Raw genomic sequence first — 12,773 nt, 5'->3', positions numbered from 1 at the left:
AAGAGTTAGATATATCTGTGGTCTGATAAAGTCAAGAAAGACTTTATAAAGGAATTGGGATATGCATCACTGAGTTACTGCCACCCACCCATTGGGCAGCACCCATGAAGATAAATAGCAGTGTAACATTGAGCTAAGAGCTCAGGCTCTGAAGTCAGAGAGAACTGGGCTCAAACACTCCTCTCTCTGGCTGTACGATCTTGTTCAAGTAAGTCAGCCTTTGTGCCTCAGTATCCCTATTTGTAAAATGGAAAGAGGAGTACTCCTCTCATAGGTTCATTGTAAGGATTAAACCAGATAATGTTTGTAAAATGTTCAGCACAGTACCAATAAGCGTTCAATTTTAAAAAGAAACAAATCAATCATGCACTTCTTTGCAATCGTTGAGAAATCAGACTCATCTCTCCAGGGTGAGTGGATGAAATGAGCAACATCCTTGGGTCAAAAAGATGACAACATCTAACAAGGATCCACTCCTCACCCCAACCCAACCCCCCAACACACACATACACACACACACATGCACGCGCACGCACGTTCTCAGGACAGAGGGAGTCTCATCAAGGCTTTTGTCTGTGAAGCCATTACCCACAAAGTCTTTAGTAACTTGCTAATGTTATTTCATTAGCCTTTTGCAAACCTGTGAGACAAAGCAGAGAAGAAAGTTTCTAGCTTCGACCAGACTTCCAAGAAATTGGTTTTGAATTCCCCCAAATGACATGGGAAAGAAGCTCATTCACGGATTCTGGAAACTAGATATGAACTGGGTCCTGTTTCTTACCCAGACCGCCAAAGTTACGTCCTTTTTAATTTAAAAAAGAATTATATTACTACCTTTTAAAACACTGATGAATCCAATTGATCAGTCGCCACAGTTCATTTTACTTGAGCACATTAGATAGCAGAGTATGTATTGGCTATACTTTATAACACATCAAAAATAAAATAAACCATGACGCTCTGGACATTACTGCTATGGTATCAGGTATTCACACAAAACCCCAAAAGCCTTGATGAATTGCCTTGTCATCATCCAAACTCCTCATTCTATTACTCAGTATAAGGTTCCTTAAGTATAATGGGAAGCATTTAAAAGAAAACTGTAAATGAAGCCTCATAATTTAATTGCTGTTCTATTTTAATCAGATGTAATCCTACGAAGAAAGCCCAGAAAGTAACTAAACTAGCATCTTAACAAGTTTACATAACAGCAAATTTTTAAGACATTTCATTTACTTATATTATTTGATAATTCATTATTCAATCATTTATTCATTCATCAAACACTTACTAATGGCCTGTGGGGCTACAGAGACAAGATCAAAAAGCACATAGTGTAATGGTAGAGATGGGCAAGTAAAAATATCCAACCCAAATGCTTACAGTCATTATCTTTAGAGAGAAGAGTAAAATGGGGGACCAGAACAGGGAAAATATTAGAAGTTTCTTGTGACTTTCGATTTGTAATCTCCTATATGGTTTGAATTCCTCTACAAGCATATACTAGTTGATAAATTTGAAACATGGTAAAATGGAATGTTAATAAGGTTAATATCTTAGACATCATCAACATAATTGCTCTCTTTTGCTTTTCCTAGCACATATTTTTCTAGTTGGCCCAAGACATCAACCAGTCTCAGAAGGAGACAAAGAGATCTGTTACAGAATGAGAACACTGATTGCTTACTGGGCGCCAGGCACTGCTCTAAGCAATTTACATGTAATGCAAGGAGAAAGAATTAATACTCAGCTTCTGGCCTTCAAAATAAGATTGTGCAGCCAAACAATAGTCCAAAAGCCAGGCTATTGTATTGGGAGGGGATTTTCTAAATTCTTTTATTCACCTTCAGCCCCCATCCATTAGGTACTAAGCCTGGATGCCTTGGCTCAGAGAGTTCTCACCTAGGGTAGAGAAGACACCCCCTTAGAGAGGGTCTAATTACTCTATGGTGGAAGGAAGGTGTGATACAGAGGAACGGGAAGGGGAGCCATTCCTCTTCAGCCCCAGGGTTGTGGGAAGGAAAGAGCAAGAGAGGAACAGAGTGGTCAGACACGCATCCTGGCATGTAGTATTAGCTGGGGAAGACGTCAAAGGTGGAAGGGGGCGCTTATCTCCACTCCCCATTTGAGACTCGGAGAAGAGGCCTTATTCCAGCCTGCTTCATATCAACCCTAGTGGGGCCAGCATGACCAGGCAGAGGGAGGTCATGAGGTTTAACTTTAGAGTCAGCTATACTCTCTTCATGGCGCCCCTGTGACCAAGACTCTCCAAGAATCTGGCTGGGGACTCATAGTGACAGTGAGGTGGGTGAGGGCCTGCGAGATGGGCTGGGATGAGTCACAGCCAGAAGTCAGAGGAATAAGTTGTGTTGGGAGGAGCCCCAGGGAGGCAGAGAGAGAGCACCACTAGGGAGAGAAAGAGAAACCCATGCCTCACACCAGCCACAGGCGGCTGCAATGCCGGCGATGGTAAGAGCAACCAGGTAGACAAGGGTAGAAGAGGTTCCCAAGGCCCACAGTCTGCCCTCAGCTACAAGGTGAGGCAACTCCACACCTCCCCATATGCATACACCCAGTTCACGTCTTGGAGCCCAAAGGGTGAGAAACCTGACAGACTGAGCTTTTATTTTCCTAGACATACTAACAACCCCCTTTAAAGGGAGTGTTTAAATTACTGGGTCAGATCTAAACATTAATTGTTTTTACTCCTTACCAGCAGGTGGGGACCGGGGAAGAAGGCTGGATCAGTTAACAAAGGGACCACAGTTTCTCCAAACTTCCGAGATGTGGTGTGAGTTAAATTCACAATCCTGCTAAGTCAGTCTAAAAATCAATTACAATTCAGGGTATTAAATGCTATGAAAAGAAGCTGCTATGGGAGCTCTATGCAGCAGAAGTAATTAATGTATTAGATCAGACCCATAGAGCATCCCACCCAGGATTTGGTCCTCCCAGGGAAACCAGCGCACATGTGCTGAGGGGCCGAGCGAGGGAGCATGGTTGATTTTGGCTCGGCATTTCATTAACTGGAAACTTAAGGGTATTCCTTAAAATATCACCAGTTTGGCATCCAGTGATTTCTACAACTCTCCTTGAACATTTTTATACATCTGCACCATTTCTTGGAGGCTTTAAATCTCTGTTTAGAGGCTATTTTGGAAAGTTCTGTTCGTCATCACCCAATTTTGGTGAGTTAGGAAGAGTGAGGCAAGGCAGGTTCTCTGTGTATCAGCATCTTCCTCTTCAGATGGTTTTTCCCCTACTTTGAGAAAAAAGGAAGCCACCATGTTTATTTATGTTTGAGGTTTAGATAGTAAGCATAGTTTGCTCAGAATGGCTCAAAACATAAGTTTTATTTCCTCACATCCAGTTCTTCCTCTTGCCCCTGGTTAATAACTCAGGCAGAACCCATGACTTTTTTGGTGTCTCTGAAGAAGAAGAAGTCCTTGGTTAGTAATTAAAATACCTACAGCAGTTCCCTGTCATAAGCAGAACACTAAACGTGGCTCGGTGGTCAATGTTCTCACCCTTTGCCAGCTTGGGTCCGCTGCTGGCAGAGAAACAAAGGGAAGTGGCCCCTTGTTTTCCTCTTTTCCCATTCCCACTTCAATTCCTCCTCTACCCAAATTGCTACAGGAGGGAGAGGAGGGAAGAGGCAGGGAACTTGTTATTTGACCAGTGTTTCTGTGCTCCAACGTCTGCTCTCAGGTGTTTAAACCTGACTCTTTCTTTGTTGTTGCAGATGCTTTGGAGACCCTCCTCCCCGCTCTGTGGGTTTCTCACCTACAGCTCATTTGCCAAGAGTCAGTGCATCTCAATTCCCAGTGGGCTCTTACTCCTTCTCTGCCTCCCGAACTGGCACCAGCCCCAGCTTCCCTCAGCAGAAGACTCCTCGTCTTCCTGCCGGCCTTCCTAGACAGGACCTTCTTCTGTTAGGGTTTAGTTGCAGACCAGAGAAACCCCTCTAGATTGTTTCAGTGGAAATGGACTTACAACCAGGTTTGCAGGAGGCTTACAAAATTGTTTGGAAGGGATAGAGGAACAGGCTCTAGGCAAAGCTTCTAGAAACAGCTCCCACTCCCAAGATCACATCTCCTTTGTGGTCAGGAAAGCTTCCACCAATGCTGCCGGCAGCTCCTGAAGCTACCTGCTCCACCACCCATCCCAGCCAAGTGGATGCCTCCCGTCCCGCACTCTCCTTCCTTCATCCCATTCCTAATGTGTCTCACATGAGTGCAGATGATGGTGGAACTTCAGCTGCAGGCAATCCAGGAAAAACAACACTCAGCTTTCCAGCCTCTCAGACAGGAAGGCATGCCAGGAGCCTGGAGTTGATGCCAAGGGACCCAATTCACAGGATCTGGTACAGGAACAAAGATCTCTCACATGAGGCTCATACCTGATTGTGGAAAAGATATGACAAAGTCTGAGAAGGTGCCCTTAACTCAGGATTCTCTCCTTTGTTCAGGGGACACGAATTAAGTGGTCTCTTTAAGTGCCCTCTCTCTTGATTTGAGATGAAGAGAGAAGTCCTCCAAAAATTCCTGGATCACTTCTAACATTTGGTTACACTTGTTAATAGAACCCTAATTTGGTATAAGAATAGGTCATAACGGATTCAGGCCTTCTTGCCAGTGACTGCTCTAGGAGTGGGCCTGGAACCCAGTTCTGGCCAATTAAGGGAACTTTACCAGTGGATTCTGGGAGACATTTCTCTTTGATGAGAAAAAGGCCTGTGAGGAAAAACCTTTTATTTTCTTGTCATGAAATCCCTGCTCCCCGCCCTCGCTTCTTGTTTTGGGTGCTGATGCATGTGGACCTGTTACTTAGACTTGTGGCAGCCATCCTGTGACCATGGGGCAAATGGTCTGAGGATGAAAGTCACCCACTGAGGAGAGAGAGTGGAAGCATGGGAAGTGGTCAGGTCCTTGATGGCGCCATTGAACGACAAACCAGAACAGGACTCGCTTTTGTCAGGTATTTTGTCAAGTGAGACCACGAAATGCTTTTATTACTCAACCAGTTCTTAGTCAGGCATTCTGATACTTGCAGCCAAATGCATGTTGACTGACACTCAGGATGAATCACTGGAACCCATGATAAGTGAGAGAGAGAGAGAGAGAGAGAGAGAGATTTGGAGCCCAAGTCAGCAAGTGAGTATTTTCATGTTTCTGCACAGTTAGGACTTTCTGAGTAAGATTTACCAGAACCCGGGTTAAAGAACAAGGCTTGGAAGTTTAATTATGACTATGACAGAATAGATAGTGAGAAAACTCTGGAAAGAGTTACCTCCCTGGAGGTATGTGTTTACATTTCAAATGGGGACAAAACCTGGAACTAAGGAGACCTCCCAGGAGATGTAAACCAGGAGAGGCTTCACTTGTCTTCCCCCCCACCCCAGATATCTATTTATATTCCAGAAGGTCAGAGCCCAGGACCTTTCCCTTATCTTCCCAAGGAAAATTAGTGTTAACTAGGCAGCAAAGCTTTCTCTCCCTTTCTCAAGAGAGGAAGGAAGAGAGCTATTCCTCTCATACATAAACTCTCAGATTCTTATTTGCGGGGGTAGTTCCTCTCCTGCAGTACAGAACCCGGTACATACAGGGCAGCATCTGACTCTCTTCACCTCACCCTGGGGGGTTGGGCAAGGATAGTTATTGATGTAAGTAATGAAAACTGATCTCTGCGCCAGAAACCTCATATTTGCCTTCAGGATAATATACATAAATATAGATATTAAAAACCGGTCAGCTGTAGAAAGAGGCTCGGGCATGGTTCTTCACTGGAGAATGTGACTCAGTTGCTAAAAAGACTAATGTGATACTAGACAGTATTAGGATACGTTGAAAGTACTGTGCAGATATCGCAAGGGAAACAAATATATCCCAAGCTTCAGTCCTAATCTGATGCAACAATTTCTGGGTATAAATCTCAATAAGAAAACTGAGAAACTACAGCGTTTCTACTCCAGAGGAAGTAGCCAGATAAGTGATGGGCTTGGAGACCCTATCATGTGAGCAAAGGTGGAAGGATCTGAGTATTCTGAAAGGTCATCCCATGTATGAGGGAAAAGGTTCACTTTCTTTTGATTGCTCAGAACAAATGGCTCACACACAAGGAGAGGCAGATTTTGGCATCATATAAAGAAGAATTTTTCTAACAAAGATTTCAGCAATAAAATGAGCTGCTTTGAAAAGTAGTGAGTCCTCTTGTCATTGTCAGGTGGCAGCTGGGATGGCCATCTGTTGGAGGGGTTGAGGAAGAAATCTGTGTTTGATGTGGGAGGTTGGTCTAATTGACATTTTAGGACCCTGACAACTCTATGTCTCTACCAAGTTTAATTGATCATCATCTGACTATTCTCCTTTTAGCCATTGTCCTATACCATTCCCTTCCTTGATAGTCTGCCAAATTCAGAGTTGTTTTAACTTCCAGAGTTAAAGTCAAGGCTCTATCACTTAACTTTGTGACCCTTGGTAAATTACTTAATCTCATCTGTAAAATGGGGATACCAATACTTCCTACTTCATAGGGTTAGTATGGTGATTAAATGAAATAGTACCATAAAGCATGCACAGCACTTAAAATAGAACCTAACAAGCACTCAGTACCCAATGGTTGTTATTGGTTGTTTAGCATCTTCACTTATTGTCTTTCTCCACCTTTCACTTGGCTACCTACTCATCCTTCAAGTCTCTGTTGGTTTTAATGTATATGTCTCTTATTTTCAGTGAGTTTGAGTCTCTTGTCACATGATAAAGAGCTATTTGAGCAATTACATTTTCATACCTTTTTCATTTAAAAATTAATTTCCTGATATACTCTATCATGTGTTAGTCATTTTACTAGCAATTTGTAGGAGCTTTTTATATATTAGGTCTATGATAATAGTTGTAACATTTTCCCCAGCTTATCCTTTGTCTTTTGGCCATAGAACTCTTGAAGTTTCCTTTGAAGGTTAGAGCATGTAGAAGGTTTTTAATATATATATTAGTGTTTATTAATCTTTTTATTCATGCAGAGCCCCCGCTCTTATCTCTATGCTTACTGACTCCAAAAGGTGATTAAAGGTGTAGTTCCTTGCATTAAAATTATGAAATGAACATCCTGATGTCTTTGTAGACACACAAAATAAACTACTCCATCATCAAGATGCTTCAGCACTGTGCTTTTAAAAGAGACTCGCCCTTTCTTGCCAATAATTTTCCAGTGTCTCTGCTGCTAAAGAATAGCTTTTCATAGCACCTGATTATTTTGTAGCCAACTCACTACAGAGGCTCCACTGCAAGGCTCCAGACAGACTGGAACTATCATAACCATTATCCTTATCTGCCGGTAAATAATGAACTTGCCAGCCAAACTATACACCTCTGGCAATAGGGAAATTGAGTCCCTGCTGTTTAAATAAAAGGACCTGAATTCGTTGACAGTATTGTTGATATTTCAGCCCCATCTTTAGGCCAGTCACTGAAAGGAGGCAGCTCTGCTATACTGGACTTGTATCAGAAGGCCTGGTTCATTCAGTTCGGTTCTGTTCAATTCAATTCAGTTCATACATCCTGATCTTTTGTTAAGTGCCAGACACTCTGCCTGGGTTATAGGCACAAAGAAGAACACATTAGTCTTCTGTGTACTGTCAGGAGCTCACAGTCTAAAAGGGGAAACAGGATAATCTGTGACTACAGTAGAGTGAGTTAGCAACATCCAGATACACAGAATATGTTTTGAATATACAGAGCAGAAACCTGAAAAAGGAACCTCAAGTTATCTCTCAGTTTCTCCTAGATGTTATCTGCATACACCCAGGTGTTTCCTGGTGAATTTTCTTTACTCACAACACTTTAAACACCAAATGAGAGGGTTTTTTCCTCCTGACACCCAAATACGTGGTGTCTTTTCCAAAACCACTTCTCCAACTCTCTTGGACACCAGCTGGTCCAGAATTCAATTAATTTCCTTTTCTAAAAATATTTATTTATTTTTTATTTTCCTTATTTTTTTGGCTGACTCAGGTCTTAGTTGCGGCATGCGGGATCTTCATTGAGGCATACAGGATCTTCCATTACGGCACGCGGTCTCTTCACCGTGGCCCTTGGGCTGTGGCTTCTCCCTAGTTGTAGCGTGTGGGTTTTCTCTTCTCGAGTTGTGGCGCGCGGGCTCCAGGGCACGCAAGCGCAATAGTTGTGGCGTGCAGGCTTAGTTGCCCTGCAGCATGTGGGATCTTAGTTCCCCGACCAGGGATTGAACCCGTGTCCCCTGCATTGGAAGGCAGATGCCTTACCACTGGACCACCAGGGAAGTCTCCAGAATTCAATTCATTTCTGACACTAACTACTTACTACTGTGTTAGTAGAGACCCCAGAGGTTAAGGGCTCAGTCCCACAAGACTGTCCCTATTTCAGATGCCAGTCACAAGTCCCAGGCCTCCCATATTTCTGACTGACCAGCTATACATTGGATGTTCCCGTAACCCCCTCTCAGGTTAGATAATTTACTAGAACAGAACCCAGGAAGACACTTTACTTACTATTACCAGTTTATTAAAAAGGATACAATTCAGGAACAGCCAAATGGAAGAGATGCCCAGGGCAAGGAAGCGGAGAAGGGACACAGAGCTTCCGTGTCCTCTCCAGGTACTCCACCTTCCAAGCACCTGATGTGTTTACCCACCTGGAAGCTTTCTGATTCCCGTAGCTTAGGGTTTTTACAGAGTTCCGGTAGGTAGGCATGATTGTTTAAGTCATTGGCCATTGGTGATTAACTCAAGCTCCAGTCCCTCTGTCCTCTTTAGAGATTGTGGGTGGGGCTGAAAATTCCAAGCTTCTAATCAAGGCTTGGTCTTTCTGGTGACCAGCCCCATCCTGAAGCTATCCAGGGCCCTGTTGAGAGTCATCGCATTAGAACAAAAGATGTACCTCTCACCCTTGTCACTGAGGAAGTTCCAAGGACTTTAGATGCTCTGTTCCAGGACTGAGGAAAAAGACTAAAAACATCTTTCTTTCTTTTTTTTTTTTTTTTTTTTATTTTATTTATTTATTTATTTATTTTATTTTTGGCTGTGTTGGGTCGTTTCTGTGTGAGGACTTTCTCTGGTTGTGGCGAGCGGGGGCCACTCTTCATCGCGGTGCGCGGGCCTCTCACTATCGTGGCCTCTCTTGTTGCGGAGCACAGGCTCCAGACGCGCAGGCTCAGTAATTGTGGCTCACGGGCCCAGTTGCTCCGCGGCATGTGGGATCTTCCCAGACCAGGGCTCGAACCCATGTCCCCTGCATCGGCAGGCAGATTCTCAACCACTGCGTCACCAGGGAAGCCCCCCATCTTTCTTATAATGCCACCCCAAGACACTTTTGCAATATCACCTCAAGCCCCTTATCTTACAGGCCACGCTTACCATCCACCCCTTGTCCCCTTCCTGCCCCAGCACACTTCAAGATGGCCTCCTGATTATGTACCCAGGGGTCTGCACGACAGCACATTCTTCAGTCTCTGAAACTCAAAACCTTGACATTTACCTGGATTCCTTCCACTCCTTCTCTTCTAGAGGCTAGCCCCCCACTATGCCCTGCGCATTCTTCCTTTGTAGTAGTTCTCACATTTCCCTCAGGCCTTTATCTCATCGTTAAAATAATCTCTTGTCCTAGATAATATTGCTTTCTGCACCATTCACCATTCCACCCTTCTACTACCCAAATTAACCTTCCCCAAACTAATTTCATCGTGCAATTTTCCAGTTTAAAAGATGTTCCGTAGTTCTCCATTATATATTGGATAAAATTCAAGCTCTGAAATCTAACATTTGGTGACTGTTTTAGTCATTTGATATCACTTTTTATTTTATTCAGTGCTCATTTTCATGTTTTTTTAAATTTTTTAAATTTTATTTTATTTTTTTTTTATACAGCAGGCTCTTATTAGTCATCCATTTTATACACATCAGTGTATACATGTCAATCCCAATCTCCCAATTCATCCCACCACCACCCCACCCCCCGATATCACTTTTCATTTCCAGGGTTGTCATCTATGCCACTCTGCTCGTCCTTGTCCCCATCAGTTTGCTGCCTTTGTTATTCCTGAAGCAATCATCTTCCCCATAAGTACCTTTCTCATCATGTTATCTCCTCTCCTCCTTTCCTCCCCTCTCCAAATCTCTCTCTCCCGCTTTTCTTTTTTTAATACTCAAGATCTTTATTGATTCAACTATAACAGCAACCACTGGTGAGAACTTAATTTTTTCTCTAATTTTCAAACACCTGCTGGTTCGGAAGGACAGTTACAAAAACAAGACACAAAAAAACTGATCATGGAGGAGTCACACAGGACTGCCTGGTGCCCTCTGCTATCCGTCCACAACAGAGAGATGAATGGGACGGGTAGGGGAACTTCCAGATCAACAGAGATGAAGAGAAGACCAAGGAAAGTACTGGCAGTCTCTGCTTTTCCTTTCAGAATGGATGGAACTGAGCCAGTCGTGGCACTAAGACAGGAAAGGGTGTTTAAAAATATGTAAAATATTTAAAAGATGCTTTAAATGGACGCCTGCAAATGAGAGTGTCCTCTAGGCTCTGCAGGACACTTTTCGGGTTGATCCCTGGGGAAGCAGAGGGTCTCCTCACCCAGGTGGAAAGAGATGGGCTCCATCTTCAGGTGAAGGAGAGGCACTGGCTCCCAGTCCTCGGTGACTTGGATATAGACAATGGGTGCAGGTTGGCTCACCACACTGCTTGCCCCTTATCTCTGCAGGTCCCTCCCCAGCTCTCCTGGTTTCCTGTAAAATTATCCTTGGTCTGGGCTAGCGGTTTCGCTTTGTTTTGTTTTGTTTTAACATTAAGATAGAGAGTAAGCGGGTACATTGGAGCAAGAATGGATATTCTGTGCTAGATTCATGGGATTCTCTAAGTTTGAAGTGTCCAGGGATTTTGGTTTCAAGCACTGGCAAGTGCTCCCTTTGGAAATTTCAGTGTGGCCAAATGACTATCAAGCATTTCAGCCCCTCTCTGCCAGCCTCCCACTCTTAGAAAGATGGCAGGGTGAGAGTTTTTGTTTTGTTTTGTTTTTTAATTGAAATATGGTTGATTTACAGTATTGTGTTAATTTCAGGTGTACAGCAAAGTGATACAGTTATACATATATATACATCTATATTTTTTGATTCTTTTCCATTATAGGTTATTACAAGATATTTAATATAGTTCCCTGTGCTATACAGTAAATCCTTGTTGTTTACTTTATATATGGTAGTGTGCATTTATTAATCCTATACCCCCAATTAATCCCCACACCCTCCCCTTTGGTGACCATAAGTTTTCTATGTCTGTGAGTCTGTTTCTGTTTTGTAAATATGTTCATTTGTATCTTTTTTTTTAGATGCTGCATATAAGCGATATCATACAATATTTGTCTTTCTCTGTCTGACTTACTTCACTCAGTATGACAATCTCTAGGTCCATCCATGTGGCTGCAAATGGCATTATTTCATTCTTTTTAATGGCTGAGTAATATTCCATTGTATATATGTACCACATCTTCTTTATCCATTCATTTGTCAATGGACATTTAGGTTGCTTCCATGTCTTGGCTATTGTAAACAGTGCTAGCAGGCTGCATTCTAATGGAAATGTTGGAACTGAGACAGTAAATTCTGAGAGTCCCAAAAAGCTGGTAACCCAAACAGTTAAAATAAATAAATAAATAAAAGACCATCTATTTTGACTCCATCTCAAAATCAGAAGGAAAAACAAAATTTATTTAAAGGTGCTTTAAAGATGAGCTCCTGACTTGTGGAAGAAGTACTTTTTTTTTTTGAATAAGCTGCCTCAGCAGCAATGCTTCTTATTCAAGTATATTCTAAAACAAGCAAAGCTATAGATAAGAATATGGTAGGAAGAGGCAGAGCATAAATCTAAACAGAAATTTGCATCTTGAAGATGTCTGAAATCTCTAAAAATTTGGTTGGTCACGGGTGCCAGAAATACAGTAAACATTCACTAAGAATGAAACATTCACTAAGAATGTGTGTTGAACTGACAAGCCTCATATAAGTTTCTCCTGAGGGTGAAGACAGGACTGGTTCTCTTCAAGAACACATTTCCATCAGGAAGCCCAGGACAAGGGGACCCCATAGAGTTAACCTGCACACTGGATTTAAAGGAGCAGTCAAGCACAGACAGACATTTCTAATTCCCAGATGTTCCCTACTTTATTGAGAAGTGGCTTCTTGGATGGGAGAGCCTGCTCAAGTCTGTTTAAGCTAGTGTGGTTGGAGGGATTAAGTACCCAGCGTTGATTCTGGTGGGGATCTGACTTCCAGATACTATCATCTATTTCACCCTGAATCTGAACTGTGAACTTTTCTTCAGCCCAGTAACCTAATATCTAATTCACATTTGCTCCCTTTGCTTGACAAATCCTTACTCCAATTAAATCAGCTTTAGTGGCTCAGCTAGAAGGATCCAATTCCCTTTCTTTGTCAATTCCTTCTAAGGGAGACAGCAAATAATTGAGTCTCAGAGACACCAAGCCAAGGACTAGCAAATAAACATCTTCAGGCTGCTGGCAGTCAGGCAGATGTACCAACATATCTCTCAGTGTATCGTCTGGTTTAAACCTACCCCTGTCGACCTGGTTTCATCCTCTATTGGGAATGTGATGGTTTTAAGATATATCCACAAATTGTTTGACACTGCTCCATTCAGTAGGTGGGGTATAATTCCCCTCCTCTTGAGTATAGGCTGGCTTAGTGGCTTGCTACCATGGAATACATGATGATGTGA

The sequence above is a fragment of the Balaenoptera physalus genome (genome assembly GCF_965194825.1).
Source record: "Balaenoptera physalus genome assembly, chromosome: 5".
Lineage (NCBI taxonomy): Eukaryota > Metazoa > Chordata > Mammalia > Artiodactyla > Balaenopteridae > Balaenoptera > Balaenoptera physalus.
The sequence above is the reverse complement of the archived record's forward strand: the minus strand, read 5'-3'. Positions refer to the sequence as shown.